The following is a 12537-nucleotide window of genomic DNA, read 5'->3' as shown; positions in this document are numbered from 1 at the left end:
CCCATGGTAACGTGATCGTAATTCAGGCGTTTGGCAACCAGCTCACAATTACAACATCGCAGCATCCCACAGTCACATGATTGCCATTTGCAACCTTCACAGCCAGCTTCCAACAAGCAAAGTCAACAGGGACTGCCAGAATCGCCATTCTAAGTCAGCGTGGTCACATGACATTACACTTTACAACCACATCCTTTAGCAATGGAGTTACCAGTCCCAATTACCATTGCTAAGCAAGGACTACCTGTAATGAAATCCACTTGTCTAACAAATCAGTGGAAGGGGGTGTTCAGAAATATCTAGCACACACCAGCCTGTCAAGAGAGTCTGCCAGCAGGCTTTCCCCCCCCCCCCCTAGAAATTAAGCTTTTGTTTACAGAAACTGAGAGTTCAGAAACTGAGATTATAGTACTGGACATATAACTTGCAAGTTGATGCTTCAGATTCAATTCCTGGTCAGCCCCAGAACATGAGAAGAGTTCATCCTATTTCCTCCTCAAATGTCCATTTTAATGTTTGGTGCAACAGACATCTCCAGCCTGGCTGCACATAGCAGTTCAGTATTTCCCAAGACTGATGTTAACAAAGATTCTATCAAGCAATAGATGAAATAAGATTCCTTCCATCTTAGGAGAATGTGATACAATTACATTTCACTGTGGGAGAAACGATACAGCTACTAATAAATAGATGGATGCTTGTGATAAATCTGAAAATAATTTTGTTAAAGGAGAATAGATCAGGAACTGGTTTTTAATTTTAGAACTTGATTTAAAATATAGAAGAGTGTTGCTTATTTGTGTGCAATAATAATATTTTGTTCATATGTATTAACAAGCATCCCTTCAAAATTGCATTCCCCCCCCCACTGTATCTAGAAGGAAAATACATTTTATGTACTGTATGTATGTATGTATGTATGTATGTATGTATGTATGTATGTATGTATGTATGTGATTTATAAGGCTGCCCAACTCAAACAATGGGACTTGACACCCTCCTTTTATGGCAGGAATGATTATTTTTTCCTAATCTTCCTGCTTTAATCCATATATTGCTGCTGTTGTATTTATCAAGGGAAGGAGGAAGGAGGTATTCCAAAATCATAAAGGAGTTACAAAAATGGGATCAGCACAACATTGGCAAATGAACAAACAAAAAGGACAAATAAACATGGTACAAAATATGTTTCATAGCGTAACTATTTGATATATCTCCTCGGAGGCAAATCCTATTGAGCTAGGTGGGCTTACTCAAAGATTAGTGGGTACTGTTGTAAGATCCCACGAGAAGGAAAGCCACCATAGCTATAGATATCTTGAGTGAACTTGTTGGATGCTGACAGTTCCCCAGTAGATTTAGCAAAGAAATTCAAAAGTTCAGAGGACTTTTTTTTTTCAATACACATACACATATCAACTTTTACAGTATCAAAGATCAAACCAGATCTACAAGTTAGCAATATGTCCATCTCATTGTATGGCTTTATTTACTTAGTTAACTAGTTAGTTAGTTAGTTAGTTAGTATGCCACCTGACTCCCAATGACTCTGGTCAGCTCAAAATTAAAAACATTAAAAACAAGGGGAAAAATAGATAAAAATAAAAGAATAAAAGATAGCAAGGATGACAAAAACCAGATGGGAATGAAAAGAAACAAAGCCTCATAGTTTAAATGGGGATTCGCCCTCCCTCCTCAAATGCCTGGGCCCTTCAGATTACCAGCAGGGTGGTGGTTGTTTGGACCTTGGGGGTGGTGATGGTGACCTCATTCCAGAGGGCATGCTAATGGTAGCACTAGAAAGCCTCTTTTGTCAGGGTTTCTGTTTTATCTTCAAATGACTGTTAGGCTGCAGGCATAAATGGCAGCTGCAAGTGTTCTCTTTCCCAATTCCTTCCTTAAAAAGCGTTCTTTGTGATCTCTCTGAAATAGACCCTTAAGGGTTTTACGTCACAATCAGTCATGTAAAATACATTCGAACCATATCAAACCAGCTCACCATGGGAACTGTGCAGGAACTTTTCATTGTGCTGTGAACTTGGACTCTTGGGCGTAAAGGGGGTCTTTACTGGACTTCAGAGTATTGTTCATCCCCTGGCTGGGGAAAATAAGGCTTTTGCCAAGTCTTTCAGGTTGCATTTAACAGCCTTTCCCACTGGGTACAGGGAACTTCTGAGAACATAGCAGCAAGACAATATTTAAGGGGGGGGGGGATGGATAAGCTCCATTTGCTCATTATTTATTCAGATTATTTGAGCATTCGTGGGTAAAACAGACCTTGAAAGACTCCTGGAAAGACAAGTCCAAGAGAACTAATTTCCAATCCTCCTATCAGTTTTTGTAGTCCCCAAACTTACACTGGCAACCAATAGAGCAATTAAGCTCTTCAACAACAATCTTGAGCACACTGCTCAAGAAAAAAGCAGAATCTGTAGCTTACTTTTTATAGTAAGTTTATTAAGAATTATAATTACAACAATAAAAACTAAAACAAACTGAAAAAAACTAAAAGAATAAAAAGAAAAAGCAGAAGATGGAGAAAGGAAAGAAAAAAGGAAAAAATAGAAAGAAATAGAAAAGAAAGAAAAAATATAGTAAGTAAGAAAGAAAAGAAATATATAAAGAAGTAAGTTCTCACCCTCATCACAAGTATAAATAATTTTAGTAACTTATCACCTTCTCTTAAGGTGCAACAAATGATCTCTTCTTCCCATATCCCATTTCTTATCTATAAACAAATCCATAAAACCTCATCATTTCAGTCCTGATGTCAGCAAAATTAAAGGCTACCACAGATAACAACATATCTATTTTAGCCTTGATCAAACAAACCAATTTTATATTCCTTCCTTTTACTTCTAACAATCTTGATCTTTAGTCCCTTCAAATAATGTGGTAGAACTTGATTTCTTTTCATTTTTTTCTTTATCCCTTCTCACAGAATTCTTCAAAACTTTAACAAGCCTCTTTTGTAAATCCAAGATAGGAAAATTATCTACGTCACTCTCTTAGTTTATTATTTGTATATCTTTTTTAATTATTAAGACATCAGCCGGTTTCTTTTATATGTCTAGTGTAATCTTTTTCCATGTCATTCTTGTAGCCTGTCATTTTTAAATCTGCTTTCAACTCAGTCTTGATCTTGAAGTTAGAACTTGGTCCTGTTCCATAACATCTTTTAGACACAGTCCATCTATAGAAGCAGACGTTTTTAAAATTAACTTCTGGGTCCATTGTTCAAAAATATCCTTCAGTATGTCCAATGTTAAAATATTTTGCTTCATTCTGTAATTGGAAGTCAAGTTTGAGTGTTCTTCTCCTTTAATTGTAATCTTTAGTTCCTTCTAGTTCCCTCTAGTGTCCAATTTTTAAAGCCTTAACTTACTATATCTTTAAAAAAAAAATCAAACAAAAGCATTTTCCCACAGGAAGGATTCTTTATAATTAATTCCAAAATCTTATTTCAAATTTATCTGGACTCTTAGTCCATTTGTAACTTTCTAAAATCAAAGTTTTAATCACCCTTTTGCTGTTTGTTCCCAAAAAACCCCATTTTTTTTAAGTCCTTAAACTTGTAGTTAAAACTTCTTTCACTAAGGATTGAAGGAAACTCAACTGGTGCTGTAAAACGTGTCCATCCAAAGATTTCTAATACTGAAAAACAGTTAACACACAATCTCTGAAAGTGATTAGAAAGGAAGTGTGTAAACCCAGTGTCCTTTCAAAAGTGCCGACTGCAGTTTCAGCAAGATGGCTGTTCCTTCATCTCCCAGAGCTCTAAACCTGCCGGAGGCTGCTCTCTTGCAGTCTCCTCAGAAGGAACAACTGTCTGGAGCACTTGTGCGTGATCCCAAGTCCTTTTTTTGTCCAGAAAGAAATTATGAAGAGCCGGTTTACTTGCCGGGTCTTCATTCCACCGCAGTTGTCAGCCCCACTGTTAGCAGAGCCATCTTCAGTTTGCCATTTCTTCCCTGGAAATCAGAATCTATGACTTAAATATGAGATCATGGATGCTGGTAAAAGCCCTCATCATCATCTCTTTAGCTGGTGCTCCCTTCATCTTGCTAAAATATTATTTTGGGAGATTGAAGAACTGGGAGAGACTAGCCAGGAAGACTGTGACACCATAGTTTGCAGTTATGAACTGAAATCCAAATTCAGATTTGGTCACTGTTTCAGATTGTACACTGTGCTCTGTACTGTTGCAACTTCTTTATAGATCTTACATTGCCTTAAAATTCCAATTGCTGGTGCTCTGACAACTAAAATGCACTAAGGTCTTGCTGATATACAGATAAAGCTGGTACTACCTGCCCAAGATGCATCTGTGTAAAAAATAGTACTCTTATTATTCTCAAGCAATATTTATGCCTTGATGCATCTTGTCGGCAACAAATGGAGCAATTACCACATGCTGGTAATAAGAATAAAGCAATTACTGTACTTTCAAATGGAGGAGCTAGGATTTTTGATGCTGACGTGAAAAGTTATTTACATATGAATTATAGGGAATGTGTATAAAATGGATTTCAGGCACTGTGGCTCAACATGGTGTTACATGGAAATTTCTTGCCTGCTGGAGCACTTAAAGAACTAATAGCTGGGCCCTTACTTTTTGACTTGCTGTTGCATATCAAATGTGGATTTTATATTTCACTTTTGTGTTTTCTATGTTGTTTTATATTGCTTAAGAGTAGGGATGTTGAATTTTGATTCTATCACATTCGTAACAGTGGGACTGAGACCCATGCTTCCCAGCATATTGAGAGGAGATGAAAGAAGAGATCAGGGCAGATTTTGGCGTAACATCAGGAAGAGGGGAGCCTCTTAGGTAAGAAGACAGAATAGATTCTTATCCCTTTTATAATGTGGAAGAGGCACATGTATTTGTTTGTTTGTTTATTTAATTTGTCAAATTTATATGGCTGCCTATCTCACACAAAGTGACTCTAGGCAGCGTACAACAAAACCTATTATTAAAACGTACTACAAAACCAAAACATTACTGAGTTTTGGATGATGGCATGAGTGAGACTGATTTGACTTCTGGATTCATTTTTTTTATTGAATAATTAAAATCTCATCAATGGCTGAGAACAGTAATTACTATAGCCTGACCATAGGATAGTTTGGCCACCACAGTAGTTCATGTTCTGGTAATTTCCTGTCAAAATGGCTGTCATACTTTCAATGTGAGTCTTAAAGACAACTGGGAAACTGCAGTTAGGGCAGAATGTAAAGCCTAGCTTGCTGTTGGAACAGAAACCATACAACATTGACTCTAGAGAAATATCGGTGGTTCCCAGTGCAGATTTAAGGTGTTAATGATGATGTTCAAAGCTGTAAACAGCTTGGGACCTTGATATTTGAGGCAGTTCTTTTCCAAGTACACACTTCTCCGGGTGACAATTGTCCATGATATGAAGGTGTGAGAGAGAACCTTCTTAGCTATGGTATCACAGTATGAACTAGTCTTCCAGAATGCTGTGCCTGTGCCAGTGTTTGGTTTTTGAGGGGCATCACGTTATTTGCCTACTTACTCAAGACCTATTTACTCAAATTTGGAGGTTTATTAATTGTGGTTTGTTTTATATTTCTTCATTTAATGGCAGTATTTCCATACTGATGATCATTACAGCTGAATTATGGTATGACTTATGGTTTCGTATTTAATTTGTTGTATTAATTGTATTCTACTTGAAATTTATTGGCATCAGGCAAGTTAGTAATATTTAAGTAAGCAAATAAATAACTGGCAAATAAATGGTAGGCAGCCAGCTTGGGGGAGAGACTGATAAAGATAATTTGCCTGCCCTCCCAACAATTTTTTTAAATTCAGGAAAGTATGTTTTTCACATTTTCTGACCAAATCAGGAGTACTACGAGGTGTCCATTTAAGCAAAACACTCCTCATTTTAGAACAGTGGGAGTTAATGATGTCCTAGAAAAGGCAACAGCTCATCTTTTCCCAATACATCTGGTATGCATTTCTAGTCACATACTGGTATACAGTATGTGTGTATATATGTATATGTACATTTATATGCCTTTGAGTTGGTGCTGACTCCTGGCGACTGCCTGGACTAGTTCTCTTACATATGTAAGAATGGATTCTGCTTATGTTCTGAATGAAAGAATGGGTTGCATGGACGGAGTGCCATCTAATGGCCACATGCTGATGGTTGCATTAATAAAAAAGGATTTGTGTTAGGATCTAAAGGAGAGACATATTAGTTTGTTCACATATTGCCTTGTATTACTTAATTGCCACAAATACTTTAGAATGAAATCTGAAGTTTTCAGGATCCTCATCTATTTTTACATGACAACTGTTTAGCCATCTGGACAAACAGTGAACTGAATAATATATTATTATTTTTTTGGCTCTTGTTATTTTAAAGCTGTATGTGTAAACAATTTTGTTTTATTAGATTTCCCCAAATAATAAAGCAGGTAAAATCTAGGTTAAACATCTAAGCTAAATGCTACAGAATTTTGAAAACTTAATTAAAATTTATAAAGCATGAGGTTCTTGGTTGCACCAATGAAGTTCTCAGGACAAAGGTATTTCTAACATGATTCTCCACCATCATGGTTTCTCTAAAATTAATCAGCACGGAAGTCTTCTATTAGCATCTTTAATGACCATGCCATAAAATTTTAAGAGAACGTGTAGTTATACATAGAGAGATGCAGTCCTTGAAATAACCTAGTGCTAAACAAGGAAGGGCACTCAGGGTCAATACTTATAGTTTGAACTAGGCCCAGAGTGACTAGGAGACATGGAAACAGGTTGGGTGACTTTGCCCCTCTCTTAGCCCTAGACAGCAAGTTGAAAAACATGTATTTACCAACCTGCTCTTAACCAGTGTGGTGGGCTATGGTCCATGACTTTCAATTAAGAGATCTTCATCCTGCAGTGGATTGATTCAAGCTGATCATATACATACACACACCATACGGATTCCTCTCATACATTTTAAAATGAAGGCACTGGTGCTGTCACCTTAGCTTTTTCTGAATAAATTTAACCAATTAGAGTTCAGAGAGGGTTACTTCCTTGATTTTTCATTTCCACTTTGGTTTGATGCAACAGATTAAGATAAGGGGAGGAGGGAAATGGAAAGAAAGGGGCAAAAAGGGAAAAGAAGAGAGGGGCTGGAGACAACAGGGGCTCTCCACTGTTGTATCTGCCGGAAGGTTTCAAAATTACCCCGTTCGTCTCAGAGAAACTCTCGTCACACGTGTGTTCAGCAAAGAAGTTTACTCAAGTGTAACGTAAGTACAGATAAAGCCAGGGTTGGCTTGGCATAGCTTACATGGTATTTTATAGCTTCCCCGTTCCCGCGCTTTACCCATTGCTTAGTTACAGATTACCCGCAGTAATCCCCCCTCGCCCAAATGGCAGATTCAGTCTGGTGCTTTTGTCTTTCTGATTGTCGTCTATGGGTTGTGCTGTTGTTGCCTTTGTTGGGTTTGCCTGTTTGCGCGCAAAGCCGGGAGATCGCTCGTTGATTGCTTTGCTTCCGAGCCTCTGCGCTTTCCTTTGTTTGCAGCGCTTGAGGGAAGCGCACTGATACAAAGTATCCGCTTGCAGTTTTGAGTTAAGCACCGCCACCTGTCAGTAATCAGCTCGCGGTTTCACTTCCCCTTTTCCTCTGCTCGCGCCTGGGCGGTGAAATTGACTTAGGCGAAGCTGAGCGGTGCCTTCGCCGTGCCGTGCCGGCTGAATCTGACAGAGAGGGGCTGGAGACAACAGGGGCTCTCCACTGTTGTATCTGCCGGAAGGTTTCAAAAAGGCAATATGGCAGCTGTGATTGTGCAAAATGGAAGCTCTGTGGGTTGCAGCAACCATCTTGATTTTTTTAACCCTCCCCTGCAGACACTCCAGGCTTTCCACATGACATCTGCTGCAAGTCCCATTTGAATGAATCCAGTTATTCATTAAGAAACTCTATCCTGTAATAACTGCAGTTTTCAAAGCAGCTTCAGAAATTATCCTAAACTTCTAGTTACTTTAGCACGTTCCTGAAATCTACCAAGGTATAGCTAAATGAAGATAACAGAGCCTGGGTGACTAATAAAAGGCACTTTGTGTCACAGGACTGATTGGCTTTGAGCCCTCTGTCTCAACATTATTCCACAGTGTGCCTCAACCTTTGGGAAGAAACTGCTGAGGGCTTCAGAGGGAGTCAGAGAAAACTGTCCCTGTTTCCAGCATGTTCATCTCTACTACCTGCAGGTTTCAATCTATAATTCATTAGGTTTCTCAGATTTGAACATACAATTTTATTTCCTATTTTCCTTGACTGCCTTGCTATTTGTCACTGTGACAGGCACTTGACTTCTGAAAATGTTTGGTATTGTTTACATGGGATTGTTGTCCAATATATAAGGGGAAATAGTTGGAAATGAAAAGTTGTTGTCCTGTCTCTATACTACTTTGCTAGATGAATGGACAGCTTTACCACTTATGATCAGATTCATAGTTCTGTCAATGACATGTAACTTCACTTTTTGCTCCTGGAAAGAACAGATAGTTGACAAGCTGGTTCAATAAGAAAGAAAAATACCCTTTAATTGCTTTTTCTGTATGTAATAGCCCATAGAAATGGATCCATGCAATCAATAAGAATTGCTCAGATCAATTTATATAGAATAACATAATATACAAACAATAATATAGGATTTGCTTGGGTGAAGCATTCCACTGGGATAGAATACTTTTAAAGATAGAATGAAATCTTACATTTGTGTGTATGTGTGTGTTATATTGAAAATGCATGCTACCTCACTCTTCTTTCTAACCTTGAATGCTGTGTTTTAAAAAGAAAACATGTATATAGTCAGATTAAATGCAAAATAAGGACCTTTGTGTATGTGATAATTTGGAATCCACTCAACGGTGTACTGCAATATTATTCCCTCTGATAGGATATTCTATTCCATTCACCTTCCTAACTGGTGTTCTGTTTTCACCCTCCATTACTTGATCACACACTGTCCTCATTCAGCTGTTCAGTATACAGCAAAGGGTGGGAAAACTCAGTTCTTATATCTATAAATTTTGGGGGGCAACATCTGTCATTCTCCTAAGCCTACAGATGCCTCTCTTTTATGTGCAGATAGCCCAACTTGAACTACATAAACATGGATTCAGACCTGAGGACTGAAAACAGATTAATTGGTTTCTAACAAAGTCTGCTAACTAGTCAACGTTTCACCAAGCCCAAGAAGATGTTCTGACAGCTTATTTTGAGGAACAAGGAAAATTAGGGATTATGCCACCCTCCTTTATATATTAAAAGCAATCTAACACATATAGCAATTAATCAACTAAAATTTGATTTCCATGCCAGGGGAAAAGAAACCTCAATTTCTATATTTCATGGTGTTATTAAAGGCTCAGGTGCTGGTAAGTAAAATAGTTGGCAATTTGCTTTCTATTGAAACTCTAGATGGGCTGTCTACTCCAACTTGCAAAATACATATAGCAGATTCCTAAGGTTTACAGTCCCTATTTTTTAAAAAAATCTTCAAATAGATAAACTATAAAGCATACATTCTTTATGTTTTTGCTGTTCTGCACTTCTTTTCATACACTTTTCTAGTTTATCTTCCAGTATACCATCTATTCATTCATTCATTCATTCATTCATTCATTCATTCATTCATTCATCCATCCATATATATATGGAAACAAAGCCTTTAGGGAGGCAATGAGGAGGGGACATTTGTCCTAAAATCTATACATGAAGGGAGCCCCATCCAGTATGGTTCAGTATTTGAAATCATTGGATGGATTGAAAGCTTTTATTCAAAGCAATAGAACTAATCAGTTAAAATATAATCTCCCTCCGTATTGGGTCTCTGATTTTTCCAGTGGATTAAAAACAGGAGGGGAGGTGGGGGGAAGAAGCAGTAATTTGATGCAAGATATTGAAAAAAAAAATTAGGATGTAGATGTGTTCCAAGGAACATGGGAACAGAATGTTAAAAAGGCCCTACAGTATTTTGAAACCAAATGATTACCTACCTTTATTGTGTTGATCCCTTATTTATTGCTCTGTGTCTTATCTCATTATTCCTGATATATAATACAATTGTACGGTCCATTCTCCTGACCTGTATTGGGAAATGTGTAACATAAAGTTTACTGCATTGCCATCTCTTATTTTTCTGCTTGATTAAAAACAACACCTAAATTAGCGTATTGAAGATCATGTTTAGGAGAGAGAGTAAACACTGATTCTGGAAGGGATAATCATGGATAGATAAGGGGGGGAGGGTGTCCTACTTCTCTTTATAAAATACTTTTAGAAACAGATTCTCTGAAGGATTTTCTTTTTTAAAAATGTTGAGAGTCAATTGGTCCCTGCATTATGTTTATTCAGCAGACTCAGAAAATGGTCCATTAATATGGTGATGGCATATGATGCAGGCAGCATCGTCTTTTTCTTTTTAAAATACTTGGTTGAATTTCTGGCTGTCAGAGGGAAGAAAGAGAAGCAGGGAACAAGAGGATAAGTCTGTCTGTCATCCTGATGAATGCTGATCAGACTGTTAGCAAGGACAGTAATTAACAGGGGAGGAAAAGCTTGTCATTATCCTAAGGGTGAGTAATTATTTTTGGCAGGTGATAATTAATGGTCTGGCAAAGTCAGCAAAAAATAATAATCCTTCAGACTTGAAAAAACTGGGTGGAAACATTTTCTACATACTTTTCTTAAGCATCCCTTAGGCTTTTAAGGTGCATGAAGGAAAGATATTTATGTATATGTCTATTTTTTGGGTTATTTCCATCAAAGGCTTGTGCATCTTTAAGTTGTCAATATGTTTTGGGAAATGGAAAGCTTTTGTTTTAAAAAACCATTGATTAACAACCACACTTCTCTTGTTTGGTTGCTGCCAGAGATAGATGGAGAGGACTGTAAAATGTGTTCCTTCCACTTTGCTCAGAAATCTACTAACTGATAAGAAATAATATGGAAAAACAGAACAGACAGGAGCACTAAAAATACAGAGGTGCCTCCAGGGCAAGCCTTTGGAGCAGAGGATCAGGTTATCACTTAGCATAAAGGAAGGAAGGGCCTACTGACTACAACTCAGGCAGGGGGAGAATGGAAGTGCTCCTGAATTTGGAAGTCTTACTTTAGAAGATCACAAAAATAGTCTTGCTGAATTAGACCAGTCTAATCCAGCATTATGGCTGTGCAGGTTCACCAGAATGGCAGGTGAGTGGCAGCTCTTTTCCTCTTCTGTCTCCAGTAGGATGTTGCCGGTGACCATGAATTTTCCCTTTTGCAAACACGCAATAAAATAATTCTTGATAAAACTATTTTACAGTTTTAAAAAAAAAAACTCTTGTTGTGGACTGTTAGCAAGTCTTGCATTAGGGCATTCATAATTAGGTACTATATGAACTAGTGTGGAGCCTCATTGTTGGAATGATGTTAGGTTTTATTTTTGTTTTCCCTAAACAATGATATATGGGTTTTGTGCTCAAAGATCAAATTCCATCTACCTGGGTTCATATAACATGCTAAGCACAAAATCAAGTCAGCAAACAGAATTGCTGTGTTCACAACCATGCGGAGATATATGACTGAGATATATATAAGTGTGTGTATGACTGAGCCCCAATGTGGTGTATTGATTAATGTGCTGGACTACAAATTGGGAGACTATGAGTTCCAGTCCTCCCTTAAGCATGAAAGTTGGCTGGGTGACTTTGGGCCAGTCACTCTCTCTTACTCCAACGTACCTCACAGGAAAACAGAAGGCAGGAGTATTATGCATGCCCCCTTGAGTTATACTAAATACAGGTAGTCCTCACCTAACGACCACAATTGGGACCGGAACCTCTGTCACTAAGCAATGTGGTCATTAGGCAAAATATCACGTGACCACATCCCTTAGCAACTACAATCCTGGCAGTCCCAGTTGCCATCATTAAGTGAATGTCCCGGTCATTAGACGAGGCAGCTTCCTGCCAGCTACCCACAATCAAGTCAGTGGGGAAGCTGGCAGGAAGTTGCAAGCGCTGCCGGGTGGGGGAGGGAGCAAGGGGGTGCGCAGGGATGCGGTGCGGGTCAGTTGTTCAAGGGCCTCAGAACCTCTTGGATTCTCAGCCCCAGATTGGAGAGGCTTCTGAAGCCTCTCCACTCTGGGGCTGAAAATCTGTGGCTGAAAATCCTGCTTGGATTTCAGCATGAAGCTTTTTCAGGCAGCCCCCAAAGCTCCATGCACTAAATACCCCAAGCAGGATTTTGGCCTGGGGCATTGTGCACGGAGCTTTGGGGGCTGGCTGAAAATGCCCCATGCCAAAATACTGCTTGGATTTCAGCACAGAGATTTTTCAGCCAGCCCCAGAGGTGAGAGGAGTCCTCTTGGCAGGTGGCAGTGGCTTGCAACCTTCTCTGCCAGCTGCCCCATTGACTTTCTGGGGAAGCTGGCAAGGAAGATTGAAAATGGTATCACATGATCTCAGAGCACTCGGTAACCAGTCATAAGGGTGAACCAATTGCCAAAGACCCA

General features: G+C 38.7%; 1 protein-coding gene across 9 annotated transcripts in view; it reads left to right on the top strand.

Moving 5' to 3' along the window:
* RGS6 (regulator of G protein signaling 6) overlaps nt 1-12537 on the top strand; it is a 250205-nt gene that overhangs the window by 156854 nt on the left and 80814 nt on the right. Inside the window, exon 2 of one of the 9 annotated variants that reach the window (XM_025165675.2) lies at nt 4734-4831. The exons of the other annotated variants lie outside the window; for them this stretch is intronic. The gene's annotated coding sequence lies outside the window, so the exon portion shown is untranslated. The remainder of the gene's footprint in view (nt 1-4733; nt 4832-12537) is intronic. 9 annotated transcript variants of the gene reach the window in all.

The sequence above is a fragment of the Python bivittatus genome, unplaced genomic scaffold (assembly GCF_059951505.1).
Source record: "Python bivittatus isolate LINGU-HERP-01145 unplaced genomic scaffold, Pbiv_v1 ctg000480_np1212, whole genome shotgun sequence".
In the NCBI taxonomy this organism is placed as follows: Eukaryota; Metazoa; Chordata; class Lepidosauria; order Squamata; family Pythonidae; genus Python; species Python bivittatus.
This window is presented reverse-complemented; position numbering and strand designations above follow the sequence as displayed.